Genomic DNA, 9,582 nt, shown 5'->3' on the forward strand with positions numbered 1-9,582 from the left:
TTTTGCACGTCGTGCAGAATAACACTAAAGGCACCATATATATACTTAAAAGTGGGGTTGTTAGTTTTATCTACAGTTACAAAAATCGGTATATACATTGTACTCCTCAAGCCGTACAACTTTCTAATACATAGTCATTAGCTCGGACCAAGAGGAAGTCAGATATTTTGGTCTGAATATGGTGAGCCTCTCTCTGAGCCTACGTCCCTGTATGGCAAGCCCTTTTAACATTTAAAAGCTAAGTTTGCCTGTCCGGAATTAACATTGTAGATATCAACAAAGTCTTTCTGTCTAGTCGTTACACTTTGGATAGTTTGTATTATCATTTAAGATATCTGTAACATAATTGTGACTAGTCGAAATGACAGAGTATGGCAAGCCGTTTTAACATTTAATCATGAAAGGGCCAAAGCCTTCGGCACCGCCACCCGGGTGCCTTTAGGTAACTAAAGGAACCGGGGTTGCGGTGCCTCCGGCTTGGGCCCGCCATCGCTGCTCGCAGCTATATTTATTATAATAATTATTATTTTACTACCTTTTGGGCACTTTTGGGGCCCTTAACGTGCTCGAAAACTCTTGAAACTTTGCACACGGGTCAGAACCCGCGGCCATCAGAGCCGGGCTGAAGCTGGTACCCGGGCGTGGTAGGGCGGCTCGTCAGCGCCCCCTGGAACGGGGTCCGAACACTTGGTCCATAACTCAAACACGCTTGTATGTAATAATATGAAACTCGGTACACATGTTGATCTCATCGTTTCATCTATACCTCACACTCTTACTTTTTACCCCAGCCCAACAGGAAGTCGGCTATTGAGGTTTGTTTGTAAAACGCTCGCAATGGAATGTCATATACTCCTCCTAGAGCTTTGATCCAAATTCGACGAAACTCGATCAGCGTGAAGTCAAGACATTGAGGATGAAAGTTTGCGAGGGGATTTTTTATATCTCGAACGGTTTGTCCGTGGCGAGGAAACGAAATCATGGCGAGAAACGTGAAACAGGAAGTGTGTTATAACTTCAGCATACATTAACTGATCTTGATGAAACTTCAGCAGTGTGTTCGCTGTAAGAGGACGATCACATGGATGTGACTATTGTGAGTCAAAGTTATAGCGCCACCAACTGGCAGCAGGAAGTGTGTCACTTTCAAAATGCTTTGATATCACCCTTTTATTTTTACCCGATTTGCTTCAAACTTCATATGTATAATGTAAACATACGGCAGATGTAGACCTGTGAATGGATTCTTGATATCTTTGAAACTGTTGCCGTGGCGACGCATCAAACTTTACCCTTCTTTTAGGATGCTTTTTGGATGCTTTTGAGACCCTTAGCATGCTTCAAATTGCATGAAACTCGACAGACACATCACATTTATTAGCCAGTAGACATGTGCAAAGTTTCAGAAACGGGCGTGGTGAGGGCTCAGTAGCGCCACCTTTTGACAAAAGTGGGGTTGTTAGTTTTAACTAGAGTTACAAAAATTGGTATGTATATTGTACTCCTCGAGCCGGACAACTTTCTAATTGACACTTATTAGCTAGGACCCACAGAAAGTCAGATATTTTTGTTTGAATATGGCCACTCTGAGCCTACATGTCTCTGTGTCTTTGGCTGGCTGGCTGACTGGCTGGCTGTCTGTGTGTGTGTGTGTGTGTGCAGGGGGAGGGGGCTTAACCATTTCACTGCTGTGTGTATGACCTGCATAAAGAAAATACATTTCTCAAGCCTGGTATTTTTTAAATAAGTTTTTATTTTTATTTTTTATAAGTAAAGGCATATAACTAGTTTAAGTAGGATTGAACTAAACAGAAAGAATGTTCACTCTGTTCTGCTGGTTCCTCGCTGGTGGATGATATGATTACTTTGTCATAATCTATGACAAAAATGCTATTATAAACCATATTAATAATAGATAATACACATTGCTCTTATTTTTGAAAAATACATTCATGAAAAACAAGATAACAAAAATCATAAAAAAATATAGCCATGGCTGCTATAAATGTTTGAAATGCATAGGACAGATGTTTAATGAAGCAGCAACATATAATTAAAAGGCAATTAATAATCTGTCATTACGTCACTGCATTATGATATTATAAACAGTGTATTATACATTATCTATCTATGCAATAGTTTATTGAGCCTTTTCTTTTAAAGGTTTTAAATTTCAGTTACTGTGTGCGTGAAGAACAATTATAGTGCTCTGACTCTAGTGTTGTGATCTAACCGACAGCGTCCGACACCCGGTAGAAAGTAACACGATTAAGTTACAGCAATAAAGTCCAGCAAGAAAAAGTTTCTTCATTCGAAAATATAGACCTTTAGACCTTTATCTTAAAGATCCAGTATAATAGGATTAACATTCAATCATCTTGAAGATCGTTTCATCATTGACTGTAACCGAATGTGACGTGCTGTTTGAATGCTGAATGGAGAATGACTGACAGGCGCAGAGAGGGAAAAGTTTGTGTTCTTGAATTTAATGACTTAAATATTAATTTCTATATCACATAATAGCTTCAGAACACTTATAATACAGTACACAAAAACTTTATGGTACTTTAGAAAGTTTTTGTGCCTTTGTGCCTAACATAGAATAGTATATGCACAATATAGAATTTGAATCAGCCTCGTCAAAGATGGCAGTGTCAGAGCCGATACCGATCCTGAGTATCTAATCGGCGCACTTCTTTTCAACAGTCAAATTGAAATTGAAATTGCTTGAAACTCAACAGAAACATCACATTTATTAGACAGTAGACATGTGCAAAGTTTCAGAAACGGGCATTGTGCAAGGACTAAATAGCGCCACCTTTTGACAAAAGTGGGGTTGTTAGTTTTATCTAGAGTTACAAAAATCGGTATATACATTGTACTCCTCAAGCCGGACAACTTTCTAATTCATAGTCATTAGCTCGGACCAAGAGGAAGTCAGATATTTTGGTCTGAATATGGTGAGCCTCTCTCTGAGCCTACGTCCCTGTATGGCAAGCCCTTTTAACATTTAAAAACTAAGTTTGCCTGTCCGGAATTAACATTGTAGATATCAACAACGTCTTTCTGTCTATTCGTAATTACATTTTGGATAGTTTGTATTATCATTTAAGACATCTGTAACATAATTGTGACTAGTCGAAATGACAGAGTATGGCAAGCTGTTTTAACATCTAATCATAAAAGGCTTCGGCACCGCCACCCGGGTGCCTTTAGGTAACTAAAGGAACCGGGGTTGCGGTGCCACCGGCTTGGGCCCGCCATCGCTGCTCGCAGCTATATTTAGGGCCCAAGCCCTGAAAGGGCGAAGGCCCTATTGTTTTCCTAACGATTATTAGGGCCCAAGCCCTGAAAGGGCGAAGGCCCTATTGTTTTCCTTCCGATTATTATTATTTTTTTTTTTCTTTTATTTTTCTAACGACTATTCGGGCACTTTTGGGGCCCTTAACATGCTCAAAAACTCTTGAAACTTTGCACACGGGTCAGAACCCGCGGCCATCAGGGCCGGGCTGAAGATGGTACCCGGGCGTGGCAGGGGGGCTCGACAGCGCCCCCTGGAACGGGGTCCGAACACTTGGTCCATAACTCAAACACGCTTGTATATAATATTATGAAACCCGGTACACATGTTGATCTCATCGTTTCATCTATACCTCGCGCTTTTACTTTTTACCCCAGCCCAACAGGAAGTCGGCTATTTAGGGTTGTTCGTAAAACACTCGCAATGGAATTTTTAATACTCCTCCTAGAGCTCTGATCCAAATTCGATGAAATTCGGTCAGCGTGAAGTCAAGACATTGAAGATGAAAGTTTGCGAGGGGATTTTTGATATCTCGAACGGTTTGGCCGTGGCGAGGAAACAAAATTATGGCGAGAAACGTGAAACAGAAAGTGTGTAATAACTTCAGCATACATCAACCGATCTTGATGAAACTTCAGCAGTGTGTTCGCTGTAAGAGGACGATCACATGGATGTGACTATTGTGAGTCAAAGTTATAGCGCCACCAACTGGCAGCAGGAAGTGTGTCATTTTCAAAATGTTTTGAAATCACCCTCTAATTTTTACTCGATTTGCTTCAAACTTAATCTGTAAACTGCAAATACACAGCAGATGAAGACCTGTGAATGGATTCTTGATATCTTTAAAACTGTTGCCGTGGCAACGCATCAAACTTTACCATTATTTTAGGATGCTTTTGAGACTCTTAGCATGCTTTAAATTGCATGAAACTCGACAGACACATCACATTTTTTAGCCAGTAGACATGTGCAAAGTTTCAGAAACGGGCGTGGTGAGGGCTCAGTAGCGCCACCTTTTGACAAAAGTGGGGTTGTTAGTTTTATCTACAGTTACAAAAATCGGTATGTATATTGTACTCCTCGAGCCGGACAACTTTCTAATTGACACTCATTAGCTAGGACCCACAGAAAGTCAGATATCTTTGTTTGAATGTAGAGAAAATCTCAGAATTTTGCCAGTCTCTCAGTGTCCCTCTGTGTGAGTGAGAGGAGGGGCGCCTGTCAGGTTAATTTTAACCCTTTATTTGCTGTGTGCGACTTCTCTGGCATTTTTGGGGGCCTTAACATCCTCGAAAACTCTTGAAACTTTGCACACGGGTCAGAACCCATGGCCATCAGGGCCGGGCTGAAGCTGGTAACCGGGCGTGGCAGGGCGGCTCGACAGCGCCCCCTGGACTGGGATTCGAACATTTGTCCATAAATCAAACACACTTGCATGAATTAATATGAAACTCGGTACAATTATAGATCACATCAGGCCAAACAACTTTCGTGCTCTAAGTTTTATGACAGTTCAAATGGAAGTTATTTATGAATTATGAATTATGGGTTGTTTGAATAATTGTCCTAGGAGAAATACATCAAATTACAACGCATGTGTTTACCAATCACAACCAAACTCGGTGTGCATGAAGTCAAGACATTGAGGATGCTCAATTCCGGACGGATTTTTGATATCTCGAACGGTCTGGCCGTGGCGAGGAAATGAATTTTATGACTAAAAAAGGACACATAAAGTGTGTTATAACTTTGCTCATTTTACCTACAGTTACAAAACTTACCACGTATATTGTTCTCATCAAGCCGATCAACTTTCCAATTTAAAGTCATTCGCTCTGAGCAACAGAAAGTCAGATATTGTAGTTTGAATGGATTTAATTCCCCTGCGATTCTCTCTCTCTCTCTCTCTCTCTCTCTCTCTCTCTCTCTCTCTCTCTCTCTCTGAGTGTGTGTGTGTGGGTGGGTGGGTGGGTGTGTGTGTCTGTGTGGGGAGGGGAGGGCTGTTGTCTGTGTTTGTGTGTGTGTGTGTGTGTGGCTGGCTGCGATTTTTCCTACAAGTCCTTGTCTCTAAGTCCTTGTCTTTTTGCATAACAATTTTGCATAACAATATTTTTAAATGACAAAATAGGCATATAACCCCCATCTTTTAAATGTATAGTTTGCTTTAAATAAAAGTAAGATTGTATTTGTAATTGAAGTTGAATGAATTAAAAATTCATGTGCTATATTTCAATATATTTGTTTTCCTTAAGATTTTAAAACACTAACTTCATTCTTATCTGAATTACAAATATTTGTTTCTGTATAAAATAATACTCTGACTAAAAACACATTTGATGTTTTTTTTTTGTATTTTTATTTACATGTATTTGTGTGTGTGTGTGTGTGTGTGTGTGTGTGTGTGTATAAAGTGCAGGGTTTTTTTTAGATAAAGTAGAATTTCTATAACTATGTGTTGAACTAATACATCACTCTTGTGTGTGTTAAACACAATCTACTTAATACAGACAACTTCATTATAAAGATAAATAACAAATCCAAAAAATATATGATTATAATCTATGACAAAAAAGCCATTAAAAACTATATTAATGGAAAATACACATTGCTCTTTGTATTGTTGTAAAATATTCATGAAAAACAAGATAACAAAAATCAAAAAGATAAATTATTTTAGATATAGCCATGTTTTAAATGTATAGCAGAGATGTTAATTGAGGCAGCAACATACAAACTTTCTAGAACAACATGGACCTGGATAGCTGGTTTTTATGGAGGACAGTGAAGAGTAAGAGGGTGCAAATCAAACAGCTCATTCTCAGACTACACAGCAAACAGCTTTATTTTTCAGTGCTTTGTTTGAGGTTTTTAGTGCTCTGTCCTATCTATTATCAACATATAATAGATGGAACAGAACAAGAAAGGCAATTAATAATCTGTCATTGCGTCACTGCATTATGATATGAAAGGCTCAGTACAGTGTGGCACAAAACGCTTATGCGCATCCCGAGTGGAGAATGATGCGCTTAAAGCCACATGGAGTTACAGCGCACAGCGCATCGAGTCCGCATTGATGCAAGCTCTACAATACACTTCTTTTTGATAGTCAAAGCGGGGGTTACGTTTTCACACGTCGTACAGAATAACCCCAAAGGCACCAAGGTGGCGGTGCCACCGGCTTTATATTAAATATAAATATAGCTGTGAGCAGCGATAAAGGGCCAAAGCCGGCGGTACCACCATCCCGGTGCCTTTGGGTAACTAAAGGCATCGGGGTTGTGGTGCCACCGGCTTGGGCCCGCAATCGCTGCTCGCAGCTATATTTATTATTATTATTATTATTTATACGACTATTTGGGCACTTTTGGGGCCCTTAACATGCTCAAAAACTCTTGAAACTTTGCACACGGGTCAGAATCCGCGGCCATCAGGGCTGGGCTGAAGATGGTACCCGGGCGTGGCAGGGGGGCTAGACAGCGCCCCCTGGAACGGGGTCCGAAAACTTGGTCCATAACTCAAACACGCTTGCATGTAATAATATGAAACTCGGTACACATGTTGATCTCATCGTTCATATATACCTCAAACTATTACTTTTTACCCCAGCCCAACAGGAAGTCGGTTATTTAGGGTTGTTCATAAAACACTCGCAATGGAATTTGAAGTACTCCTCCTAGAGAATTCAAACACACGGCACGAAACTCAGTCAGCATGAAGTCAAGGCATTGAGGATGAAAGTTTGCGAGGGGATTTTTGATATCTCGAACGGTTTGGCCGTGGCGAGGAAACGAACTTATGGCGATAATCGTGAAACAGGAAGTGTGTCAGAACTTCAGCATACATTAACCAGTTAACCTTCGGGCAACCGACGCCGCTCTGAAGCCCTCCCCCCCCCCACTAGTTTAATGTTTATGAATGGATTTAACATGAAAGAAGATCATTAATCTTGGCAAACTATATATAATTTTAAAGGTCTAAGCCTCGGGCATCGATGTCAGTGCACTGTTTTTCGATGGAAAGCTTATAACAAATGTATTTCTTGCATTTAGGTAAGCAGTACACATAAGAACGCACGTAAACAAAAACGGAGTACTCACCATTATTTTGTAATAACGAGCCAGACACGCATCCACTGTTAAAAATTCCAGATTGAATGGAAAGCTGAGGGTCCACTGAATAACATCCCATAGAGCATTTTTTGTCCAAAGAAAAAATAATGTTGTAATATCCATGGTAATTCCTTTGTTTACATCGCGTTTCTTCAGGGTGAATATCATGCGGTTTTGTTATGCAATAAAATAGTCCATAGAAAACAGACTCCCGGTAGCAGACCCTTATATGGGTGTGTTGCTTAGAGTGTAATGAACAAATTACGACCGCGCACACACACACAAATACAAAGATAAGCGATATCTAGTTCAAAATATGCAAACACTGCAGTCCGTTTTTTTGACGTCATGATATGCACATCATATCATTCTGTCTTTATAACGAAAGCCAATAAAAGAAACGACATGATATGACTGGTAAAACATGTAGCCAACCAGTGCACGATTCCAACGTTGCCCGGGAAGTTTGAATTTCTCACACGAACATATGTTTTTATTTGCTCTCCGTCCGGTAGAGGAGCTAAACTCGGGCTCTGCAGAGCCACACCCACTGCGGTCATGTTTTGACAGGCCTGCTATAGCTAAGAGCTAAGATAACAAGCTAAGAGGTAGCTAGTCAACAAACATCTGTTCGTGCAGACATGCAGACTGTCATAAAATAATTTGTCAAAAGAAGTATTTTTCTGCTGAAGTAGTTATTCGAGATCACTCGAAGATGGATTATGTCGACATTGATGAGAAGATGAGTGATGAGAAGATCGTGACGACGGTGATAATTATGCTTGAGGGCGGAAAAGATTATCCAATTTTCGGTGAGTTGCTTTATACATAACTTATGTAACATGCACACATTATACGTATGTGTGTCTGTGTGTGTGTGGGTGGGTGAGAGAGAGAGAGAGAGAGTGTTTGGTTTCCAGTTGTTTCATACGGAAAATGCATTGTGTAAAGTTGTGTCTGAAAAGATTATGCGTTACTTTATATGCATTTATTTATTTGTATATATGTATTTATATGCTTTGGACGGTTATGCAGTTGTTTGCCGTTTTTTTCTGGCACATGTGGTGTGCTATCTGAAGGATGGAGGGGCTGGACACCTGTGCAATATACATTTTTTCCTAGCACACATACTGTATATTTTTACAGTCTAATATACATAATATTTATAGTACAAATGCAAATATTTGTACTGTAAATATGATGTATGTTGTACTGTAAATGTATATATATATATATATATATATATATATATATATATATATATATATTGTTGTTGTTGTTGTTGTTGGTTTTTTTTTTTTTTTTTTTTTTTGCAGAAATTGGTGGGAAGAATTGCAGAAAATATGTGCTATATAGGAAGGAGTTGTATGCTTTCAAAATGCCACATTCCTGTCTGATGGCCGGCCATCAGTGTGATTGTTGGTTCTTTGTCTGGTCATCCATATGAATGCTGTCTATATCACTGGCCATTGATTGTTGATTGAATGGATGAGCTTTAGTACGAATGCTGTGTAAACGACTGCCCATCAGTTTGATTGTTGAATGAATGGCCAGCTATATAGAAACTAAACAGAATTATTTACTTGAGATGCAGTGCTAATTATCTTTCCATTCTTTCCCATGCAACAGCCATCAAGTTGAATCTTCAGATGAAGAATGGCATCCAAGCACCAGCCAGAGATGCAAGCTCTCAGTTTCTTCACTATTCTTCACTTTTTCCATACTTTTCAGAACATTGCAATTCACAAGAGGATGGTGGCATCAAAAGCTAGGAATGGACTAAAGCAATATATGAAGGCCAAGCCAACAAAGTACAGTATTTATATCACTTGTATTTTCTATTGCAAAGAACCTCAGTTATTTATTTTTTATATTTCATAATATTTTACTTATGTATTTTACATATATATATTTTTTTGTTCTGTTGTGCAAATAAATCACTTGCATAAAGTCTAATGGTTGTGTGTATTATTTTATAATTGCATTATTTTATGAATTGACTGAAATAGCTTGCAGTGCCCTGCATAACATTTGGTCATTAGGTTGCTTTTTGATGTATCCAAGGAGGTTTCTTGGTACCTGGACATAGTCTTGGAAAAAATACTGTAGGAATCTCATTTTTCATAATATCTTCCTCAAATTTGAAATATAAACTGATGAGACTTATGTCTT

The 9,582-nt window shown here is 39.2% G+C and overlaps 1 long non-coding RNA gene across 1 annotated transcript; it reads left to right on the forward strand.

Moving 5' to 3' along the window:
• The first annotated feature begins 7,179 nt into the window (after positions 1 to 7,179).
• On the forward strand, positions 7,180 to 9,366 carry LOC120474790 (uncharacterized). Its single transcript, XR_016150704.1, has 2 exons — positions 7,180 to 8,222; positions 9,040 to 9,366. It is a non-coding gene; the product is annotated as an uncharacterized LOC120474790 (long non-coding RNA).
• The last annotated feature ends 216 nt before the right edge of the window (positions 9,367 to 9,582 follow it).

This window comes from Pimephales promelas, chromosome 25 (assembly GCF_988280905.1).
Source record: "Pimephales promelas chromosome 25, fPimPro1.hap1.1, whole genome shotgun sequence".
Taxonomy (NCBI): domain Eukaryota; kingdom Metazoa; phylum Chordata; class Actinopteri; order Cypriniformes; family Leuciscidae; genus Pimephales; species Pimephales promelas.